The following is a 10,060-nucleotide window of genomic DNA, read 5'->3' as shown; positions in this document are numbered from 1 at the left end:
AATTTTGTGGTGATTGGAATTCTTCTTTGGTCCAGCAGAGGTTTACAAGCCCACAATGTAATCTAGTATGGTTGTTGTGTACCGATTGTCACCCCGGGACGTTTGATATGAACCTCCGCTACGAAATACTTATGATATGGAGCTGCTCCTGCTGTCGCAGAATGCGCAACAAGCATGCACTGGTGCGGAAACCCAAGTGCGGGCTAGAGTGCCGCACCGCCAGAATATACCTTCGGTCACAGAGTGTCCTATTATACTAAAGGTGACTCTGGTGCTAGCGTGCATGGGAGATGTAACACGCGGCGCTTTAGCCAAAGTGGAAATGTTGGGTAGTCCACGAATTTGTCTAATCTAAGTTCTCTCGGCACAATTTGGCTCCATGTGTCCTCAATTCACTTAGCCGCAAAAAACTTAGCAAAGGTTAAGCTGTTACGCTACACCTTTTTGACTTTTCAGGCTCACCAATTCAAATCTGTTCAAGAAGTTCCCAAGGGTGCCTTCCTTTTTTATTTTAAAACAAAACTAAAACCCCAATGAACAAATCGACAAGCGTGTTCGAAGCCTGAAAGCAAGAAGCCTAGAAAATCCGTGTAGTACCCATCATTACGATAATGGTTGAAAAATCGCAGTGCCAGAGTCCTCTCTAGTTCATTTTTGTAAACTATGCCTTCAACGACATGTCCTAGCCTCCAAGAATGCATGCACTAATTTTAAAAGCCTTAATGCACTTTCGTATGCCTTCATATATAGATTACAGATAACATTGACGTCGCGCTCTTTTTTTTTACACATCAAAGAATGCTGTGCTGTCGATGTGGCAGCCACATGTGGACAACAATGGGGGCAGTGTCCTCGAGCATTGAGACATGCTATGAATGGTGAACGAGGAATGAAAGAGGAAGAAGACGATCTCGGCAAAAGAGCTACGCCTCAGAACGTCAACATGCACGACTGTTGGGAACGCACAGTTCTGCAAACTCTCCCGTGGTGCTGCCATTGCCCTAAATCTCCCAAAAAACATCAACACCACCGCGGTAAGAAAATACTGTTCAGCTCTTTATGAGGGACGTGCAACAGGCAACAATTCTTGTCTTTTACATGAGGTGTCTTTTACACGCAGGGTACCATGCATTTTCCTATCAACCCCTGTTTCAATGTAGGCACACTGGTTTTTTTAACACCCATCAGTCTGTTACATCAGTTTCTTTATGAAGGGGTTCAACTGTAATAACAAAGGACACTGCTTCTAAAATTTTCAGGCCTTCATTTATTACCTGCAAAGCATTCCTTATTCACTTTTGGTGCAGTACTCTTGTGTCTTGCGGAAAAGCTAACTAGCATTAGGAAGGCGCTAGTGTATGTCGCAGGTCGCTACACCCTATTCATAAATTTCACACGTGCGCATGGGTCTTGCATTCAAGACTGCAGTTATAATTGTTGCTGCCTAAAAACTTCACTAGAAACTATTCAAAGCAGTTCGCGACGATGTGGTCCCAAGACGCAGTAATAAAAACATATGCCAGATTTTTTTTGATGCTCATACTCTATATTGTCTGGTGATACAAATTTCACATGATTCGAATATTTTTGGTGAAACCGCAACATTCGTATCACAAATGTTTTACTGTATGACACCCAGGCACAGCTAATGTGCACTAAAACTGAGTTATGCATCTACACAGTTGCTACGTCGAGGAGAAATCACTAACTTGAACAGCTGAAGTTCGCCTAACTAAACGTGTAGCCCAATCCTTGCTCATGCAAATAAGGATCACATGAGAGAGGTCACTAGCATTACTGTGCCATCACAAGCACGTGGTAACCTGTGGTGCCATTTGAAAAAACTATTCTGAAGCATGGCATAGTAGGACAGCCCGGATCTTTGTTCGCTACCCTTGGTTCTTCAATACACACCTAAATTTAAACGCATGGCTGTTTTCGCATTTAACTTCAACTGCAGCACAGATTTCGTGGCCAGAAATCGAACCCATGCATTTATGCTTAGCGTTAAAAGCTGCCATAGCAAGAAATGACATGTTGATGGCATGACTGAGCTGGGCGCTGGGCTTGTTGGCAATTACTGGAGTGCCGTAGGGGTTTTGGATCCGACAGAGAATGAAGCATTGTGTGTATGACTGCCTGAAGAGTCTTTGGCCCTACGCTTGATATGGCGTTGATCTGTACCACACAAATCAGCAAAATAATCACACATTTGAAGATCAGATAATTCTATAAACTTGAGTACTCATCAAGGCACAATGTGCACAAATCCATAAACTTAGGTACTCATCAAGGCACACTGTGTAGCTCATTGGAGGAAGGATTTTGTTGCAGCAAAACCCTTCCTTCAGTGAAAAAAGTTAGAATTGAGAGGCTTTTATATGGGCTTCCAAGAAAGGTACTTCGAAGCACTGGCGCAGCCATCTGTTGGAAATCAAGCCACTGCCACCACTGATGGGCACGTTTTGCTTCACAGTACAGCCGTATATGCATTGAGAGCAAGTTTGTGCTCAGAAGGAAAAACTGATTAAAGCATTTTGAAATAGACAAGGAACCCCTGGCAACTGCCATAGACTAGAATGCACACCTACGATTACAAAATGTGAATATAGCATAACCACACAAATGCCTTGAGTCTTCCACCGCCATGGCTCCCCCTCCTGCAGAGCAATGGCGTCATTGGTATTCCAAGTGTTGTTTTGTCAAACAGTGCCCAAAGAAAACGTCAAAGAATAAAATAAAAACATTCTAGTGCCATGACATTTCCATGCGACTTGATTCCCTTCAGACGAACCTTATGATAGACTGAAGCTGTGTCTCAACACAATACACTCATCTTCAACGCACTATACCGCTATACCGCATTCTAGTAGAAGAAATGAGATAACCTGCTGTTATGCGCACATTTCTGTAATTATTTGTCATTAGCATCTCATTGTATATCTAATTATAACACAATTACCTATATTTCGTTGCTGCACAAGAAGGACTAAACTCTAGGCTCAAAACATAGGTGCGCCCAGTTTGCTTTGCAGATGTTTACATTGGTCCCGGAACGAGGCATGTCAAACAATCGATAGACATGGAAACGTCAGCACAACGACCCTGTTCAACACTACGCAGAAGAATGACTTAACTAGCTGTCCATAACAAAGCCTGTGCAAATGCACACACTACGTTTCAGGCAGTTTGAAAGAACACGCAATGCGCAATGTGCTCGTGTAGTTGACATGTACAGCTGCACACACCATTGCTAAAGGGGTTATATCGTCCGGAAGCCATTTCTCCCCAGTAAGCGTTTGTGTTTACAGGCAAACGCTGCTTGAAAAGGATGGGCATAGCCTTTAATATTGTAAGCTGGATTTCGTATGTTACATGTTCCAATGAAGCCTACATTCAAACTGCACTATAATGAGATTAAATGTTGCATAAAAAGTTCACTATATCCAAAAATTCGTTATAAAGGTATATATTCTAAACACTCTATTGCAAGACAATTTTTCATTTGCTTCCTCATAAACGATATTCCATTATATCCGGGTTCATTATATCGAGGTTTGAGTGTATTCATAATCACGGCAAAGTCATCACTGATGTGTCATGGTAGACTTGTCACGGAGGTTTTAACTTTAATGGCCACGTTTGCAACTTAGCCTTTCATACCAGTCTGGACTCCACCATGTGACCACTTTGCTGCATGACAAGCCACCTCTGCAAAGTGAAATGACTCCTAATATTTCCATTTTTAAATGTGAAGCATTTCTTAGCAAACTTCGGCGACTTTGAATGTATCCATCTATCTATCCATCTATCTATCCATCGATCCATGTATCCCTCTAACCATGTGAGACGTCCCCAATACGACACCGATCGCCAAAGAGAGGGAAGCCTCTCAACCCCCTTTTCATCCGGTTCCCTCTTGGCTACGTGTCTCAATTGCTTTCCACATACAGGGATTCGTGCTGGGGCCGGGAAGTAAGAGACGTCACAATCTTTTCTTAATCATGGACGCATTTAATTGAATAACAAGTGCAAATGGCATACACACATATTGCCCGTGAACGACATCTCTGTTACACAAAAGGGTAACACATCAGCAAATACTCGCGGCACGCGAAACAGGATACATAAGCGAGTAGCGGTGGCAATACAACGGTGCCTCAATACACAGCAAGCATACAACGACACAAATGATAAAGTGATAAATTAATAAAACCGCGCAATGTCTCAATACGCCGCATTCCTTCCAGCAAAACTCGTTCAAGTAAAGGAGGTGAAGTTCGTCTCACAGAATGTCTATGTAGTCGGAGCCTCGGAGTTGGCTGCTCGAGTCGGGGCCGAAGGTTGGTAATTCACGTCGCGGTCTGATCTGTCTCCTTCCGTCGCCGTCTACTTCTTTTTTTCCCCTGGAAGAGACTCTCCTCGCTTCTCCCCTTTCTTGACACGTGGTCGCTTTTCTCGGGTTCCCACTCTGCCCTACCGGGGCACCAAACCAATCGCCGCTATCCACGCAGCATATTTTCTGCTCAGTCGGAGTGTATTATCTTCGGCAGCCGCCCCCGTGGCCTACACCAGTAGAAAACCCTCTCCCAAACAAAGCCGAGCAAGTAACAATGTACAAACTCAAGCCTCAGGGAGAGTGATGGGCGAGCCGTCCGAAGACACCTTAATTACGGGCGAACAATGGTCCCGATGCTTCCGGTACTTGGTGAGCCGATGTCCAGACCAAGTCTCAACGTTTCCATGCAGCTCGGTGTCTCCCGCGAAATTTTCCGTAGCCGCTGCTTCTTCGTCGTTCACCGCCGCGGGCGGTCATCTGCGCAGAACGCAGTAATGAGCCCTGGAGCCACGGAGGCTGACGGGAAGGCATACTGGACCCGGCACAGGCGCTTGCCGCAAAGGTCGCATTCCTCGAACCAACAAAAGGTGTTCTGCTGCTCCCCCATGCCACAGATCTGAAGGGTGCGCGCCGATTATTGTACACTGTCACACTGTCTGTAGACGACAAGGCGCCGCCCGGTCCTCCTGTTTGCGCGGGGGAGCCCGTGAGAATAGTAGAAATAATCCTTCTGGTACTTCACTCCGGAATGCCCATTCGTTACACCGAAGGCTTTCTTTTCCTTTTTTTATGCATGGGTTGAGAAACGAGTGTACACATCTTGGAAGGAGCGGGGTTCAGTCCGTGTTTGCGGGGACGTCACAATCCCTTCATCTTGCAGAAGAATTTTTCCAGCGGGGAAATGCAAACGCGAGAAATGCGGGCGCGTAACGCCTTCGGGTTGCGCAGCGAAATTGAGACATTGCGGCAGTCTTAGGAATACAATATGCGAACACAGTACACTTGTGATTCAGCCGTGGCGGTGGCGCGTCGCTGAGAAGAACAAATCTGTGATTGTCGCTGAATCATCAGCCACCACGAAGCAGTTTGATTCCGTATTTCTACCGCGCACAACACACTTGAAACCTTCAGAATCACTGCAGAAACTCGTGGATGACGCGTGGACAAAACGCACACTGGTCACAGCTGCTCGTCGGATGGTTTGACATGCAGCGTTCAGTCATCAATGCGGAAGGTTCACTAACATGCGAGCACATCACACACTTCGCCTGCACTGTCCACTCTCGGCACAACCGAACAAAGGATACACACATTTTAATACACTTTCATTTCACACATGCACAAAATTTTAAGACCTCGAACGTTTCAAACCAGACGAAAAGCGGGAAGGCGGGAGAACATAGGTCACACAGGCAGCATAACCTATGTTCTGAATCTGAATATGCACTGAATCTGAATTCTGAATATGCACTGAATTACCTTCGCATACCATCCATCTCCTGCCCGGCCTCTGCTGCACGAACCTGTCGGTGAGGGAAAGGGACCTTCAACGCGATTTGCGTGTTCGGAATGGCTGAGAACGTAGCGTATATGCTGTCCTATGCAACTGTGACATTAGGCGTTATACATCAATACCGATCACAATGCCCCCCTTCCTCCTAACGAGGCGCGACACTTCCGTGCGGGGAGACGTTGTGAAACCATTTCAATCTGAACTTTCACGTGGCCTCGTCGATACCGGGGCTGCTTCATCTCTTCCTGCAAGCCAGCCCTCCCCGCCTCCTATCGAGGCACGACACTATTGTGTAGGGAAAACGCCGTAGTTTGTTATCTTGTCTCATCTCATCACCTGTTGTGCAGCGCCCATTTAGGTATCTCGACCAACCACCTCTCATAATCTGCCTACATTGGGCCACAGATGCCAGTCACATATCCTGTCTATCTAAACCACACCGTTCCCAGACCAGTCTCCTTCGCGCCCTCTCTCCGACACGTGGCGAGGTCTAGGTAATCTCACATTCACTAACTCTATGTTCCTCCCCTATGCCATAGGTGCAATCGGTTCCAGGCACATCATTCGCTCAGAGGCCAACATCAGATATTACGTGTAACACAAAGCCACACTAATCAAATGAACTACACGCCCTCTTCAAAATCCATTCTTTGAAACGAATCGGGTATATGAGCAAAGAAAAAATTCCCAAAGGGCGAAAAACCTTGGCACAGTGCTCACGCAAAAGTAATGAAAGTAGGATATGAGTGAAAACATAGGAATCAAAAACAAAATCCACGAGGGGCGAAAAACTTGGACACAGCGCTCACACAAAAGTAATGAAAGTAGGATATGGGTGAAAACATGGAGATCAAAAACAAAATCCACGAGGGGTGAAAAACTTCGACACAGTGCTCACACAAAAGTAACGAAAGTAGGATATGGGTGAAAACATGGGGATCAAAATAGCAATCACCACGTACATTTATGACCCCGACATAGCAGGTGGCCCAAGATCCCGGCTCGCCTCTTGCCTACCTGTTCGTCCGCTGTATGGGTGGGTCATAGCGTTGTCTCCTAACCTAAGGTAGATCGGGGACAGGACCGTGGCTTCTAAGGGCGTATCTAGAACACGTGGCGCCTGCTGGACATACGAGTCGCTCCGGCTGCTCCTGTAGAACTAACTCCAGCAGCAGTTCCGGGGGTATGTTAGGCATGTTCGCGTTACCTGCCCCGATAGCTGGACTGCCGGATGACCGTGTCAAGGACTCTAGTCGGCTGCTTTGCTCAAGTTCGGCGCGTCCCGAGGGATCCACTCGTCGCAGCCTGTTCACGTGTATTACCTTGCTTTCGCGCGTTTTAATGTTACGCACGCGCATGGTGACGGACGAAAGACGCTCAATGATGCGATACGGTCCAACCCATTTGGCGGCTAACTTCCTGGCCAGTTCCCGCACGACCGCGCCGACCCTGATATAAACTCTCTCTCCAACTTTAAATTTCGGGTCCCTGCGGGAAGGTCCAAGCCTCTTTTTACGCAACTCTGCCGCAGAACGGAGCGTGGACGAAGCCATGTGGTGAGCTCGCTGAAGCCTCTGTGTTAGCTCCGCGCAGTAGTCATCGAGTGTGCCGTAGTGCCCCTTTGGTTTACAGAAAGCCACCCCGGGCACGACGGGGTCCCTGCCAAACAGGAGGTAGTAAGGGCTGTCTTTTGTGCCTTCGTGGACGGCGGTATTATAGGCGAAAGTCGCAAACGGGAGCCACTTATCCCAATCCCCCTGGTCCTCGCTCACGTAATGGGACATGATCCCAACGAGTGCTTGGTTTAGGCGTTCGACAGCTCCGTTACACTGCGGGTGGTAGGCGGTCGTTCGTAGCCTCTTCACACCAAGCACGTCGCATACCTCTCTCACGAGTTTACCAGTGAAGTTGGTGCCCTGGTCTGTGAGGAGTTGCAACGGGGCGCCATAACGCAACACTACGCCCTCGACGAATGCCTTAGCGATCGTGTCCGCCTTCTGGTCTGGCAGCGTGAATGTTTCCGCGAATCGAGTCAGGTGATCAACAAAGGCCAAGACGTACCTATTTCCGGAGGTCGTACATGGCAGCGGTCCCACAATATCCATCGCAGTTCTCTGAAACGGCTCGTGTACATGAGAGAATATTTGAAGTGGAGCCTGTTTTCGACCCTTCGGTATCTTCCGGAGAATACATGACTTGCATCTGCTACAGTATTTGACCACGTCCACTTTCATCCCTAACCAAGAAAATACCTTCTTCAATCGCAACAGGGTTTTCCTTATTCCCAGGTGTCCGGCACAAGGTGAATCATGGTGTACTCTCATCAGTTCGCCGACCATCGATCTCGGAACGGCGATTTTCCCGACGTCTGCAGTACTTCCCTCCTTTAGTCTCAATAGTCCGGCGCTGTCTAGCCGATACCTCCCACAGGTGTTGTCTGTGGAGTTTTTGCATTGCTGGATCACCTGTTGAAGTGCCTGATCCCTACCCTGTTCCTCACGGAAATGAGCTTCATCAGACGACGGCGTGAAATCGACCATACCCGCCACACCCACACGGCTTATGGCATCGGCGTTTTGGTTCCGCTTTCCTGGGCGATGTACGATGTCGAAGCTGTACTCCTGAAGGAGTAAGTTCCAGCGCGCCAGTCTCGAGCTAGGGTCCCTCACGTTCATGAGCCACCTGAGAGGTTGATAGTCGGTAACCATTCGGAAACTCCTACCGTACAAGTAACATCTAAAGTGACGCACTGCCCAAACGACGGCTAAACACTCTTGATCAGTCGCGCCATACTTCTGCTCCTCCAAATTAAGCTGGCGGCTTGCGTAGGCCACTGGGTGTTCAAGTCCGTCATGGACTTGAGATAGCACCGCTCCGACAGCGTATTTTGACGCGTCCGTTGTCAAAATAAACGATTTTGAGAAGTCTGGAAACCGCAGGATAGATGCCGTTACGAGCAGCGTTTTTAGTTGCTCGAATGCCGCCTGGGTGCCTGCATTCCATTCGAATGGGCTCTTGCTGGTGAGGCGGGTAATTGGTTTCGCTATTTTCGCGAATGAAGGAACGTGTCTCCTGTAATAGGACAAGAGTCCCAAGAACTGTCTCACCTCGGTTTTGTTTTTGGGTGGTGGGAAATCTCTTATGCACTGTACTTTCAACGGGTCCGGACGGACGCCCTCCGCGGACACGATGTGTCCCAAGTATTTAACCTCCGGCTTTAAAAACTGGCACTTAGCGGGTTTCAATTTCAAGCCAGCCGCTCGCACTCTCGAAAACACCTCACCGAGGTCCCGCAGATGGTCCTCGAACATCTCACTGTATATTATGATGTCTAAATATACGTGGCAAAGTTTGCCGAGTAGGCCTGCGAGGATCACATCTGCGGTTCTCTGCCAGATGGCCGCACTGTTTACAAGCCCCATGGGCATTCGGTTCCACTCGTAATGACCGGAGGGGGTGTTGAAGGCTGCTTTTTCTTTATCACCAGGCTCCATCTCAATTCGCCAGTACCCGCTGACCATATACACGACCGTAAAATATTTCACCTTCCCCAGTTAGGCGAGTGTTTCGTGGAAGCGGATATGGGTCAATGCGGGAAACTTTGTTGAGGTCCCTGAAATCGACAACAAATCGGTATGACCCGTCCGGCTTCTCGACCAGCAGTGCGGACGCTCCCGAGGGGGGGGGGGTTGAGTGCTGCATTATTTCTGCTCCCAGTAAGGAGTCTGCCTGTCTTTCCATTTCTTCCTTGCGTGCGAAAGGGATCCTGTATGCCCGGCGATATACAGGTGCCGCCCCTACGCCTATGCTTGATAGCTTCGCATCGCCCCAAGTCTGTTGTTCCTGTTGAGAATATTGACTGATTCTGCACTATCATGCTCTCCATCATTTGCCTCTCCTTTCCGTCGACGTGCGACAGATCGAACATCTTCAACAGATCTCCTTCGTCAACGGCGCCTCCTCCCGCTCCCTCAACCATCGCGACCGCGTGGTAGGCTTCTGTGTCAACCAAGGAGCCGACCACTTTATTCTTAGGGAGGTGGATCTCCTTCAATGTTAGGTTTGCCACCCTTACTGGCAATACGCCGTCTTCCCGTGTGGTGGTCAAAGTAGGTACTGCAGTTAATCCGTTTGTTTCTAGGCCATTAACCTTGACAACCTTGGTTTCGCCTGGGGGCACCGGTGCGCGAGCCCGACCTGCCAGTACG

The sequence above is a fragment of the Rhipicephalus microplus genome, unplaced genomic scaffold, assembly GCF_043290135.1.
Source record: "Rhipicephalus microplus isolate Deutch F79 unplaced genomic scaffold, USDA_Rmic scaffold_15, whole genome shotgun sequence".
NCBI classification, from domain to species: domain Eukaryota; kingdom Metazoa; phylum Arthropoda; class Arachnida; order Ixodida; family Ixodidae; genus Rhipicephalus; species Rhipicephalus microplus.
This window is presented reverse-complemented; position numbering follows the sequence as displayed.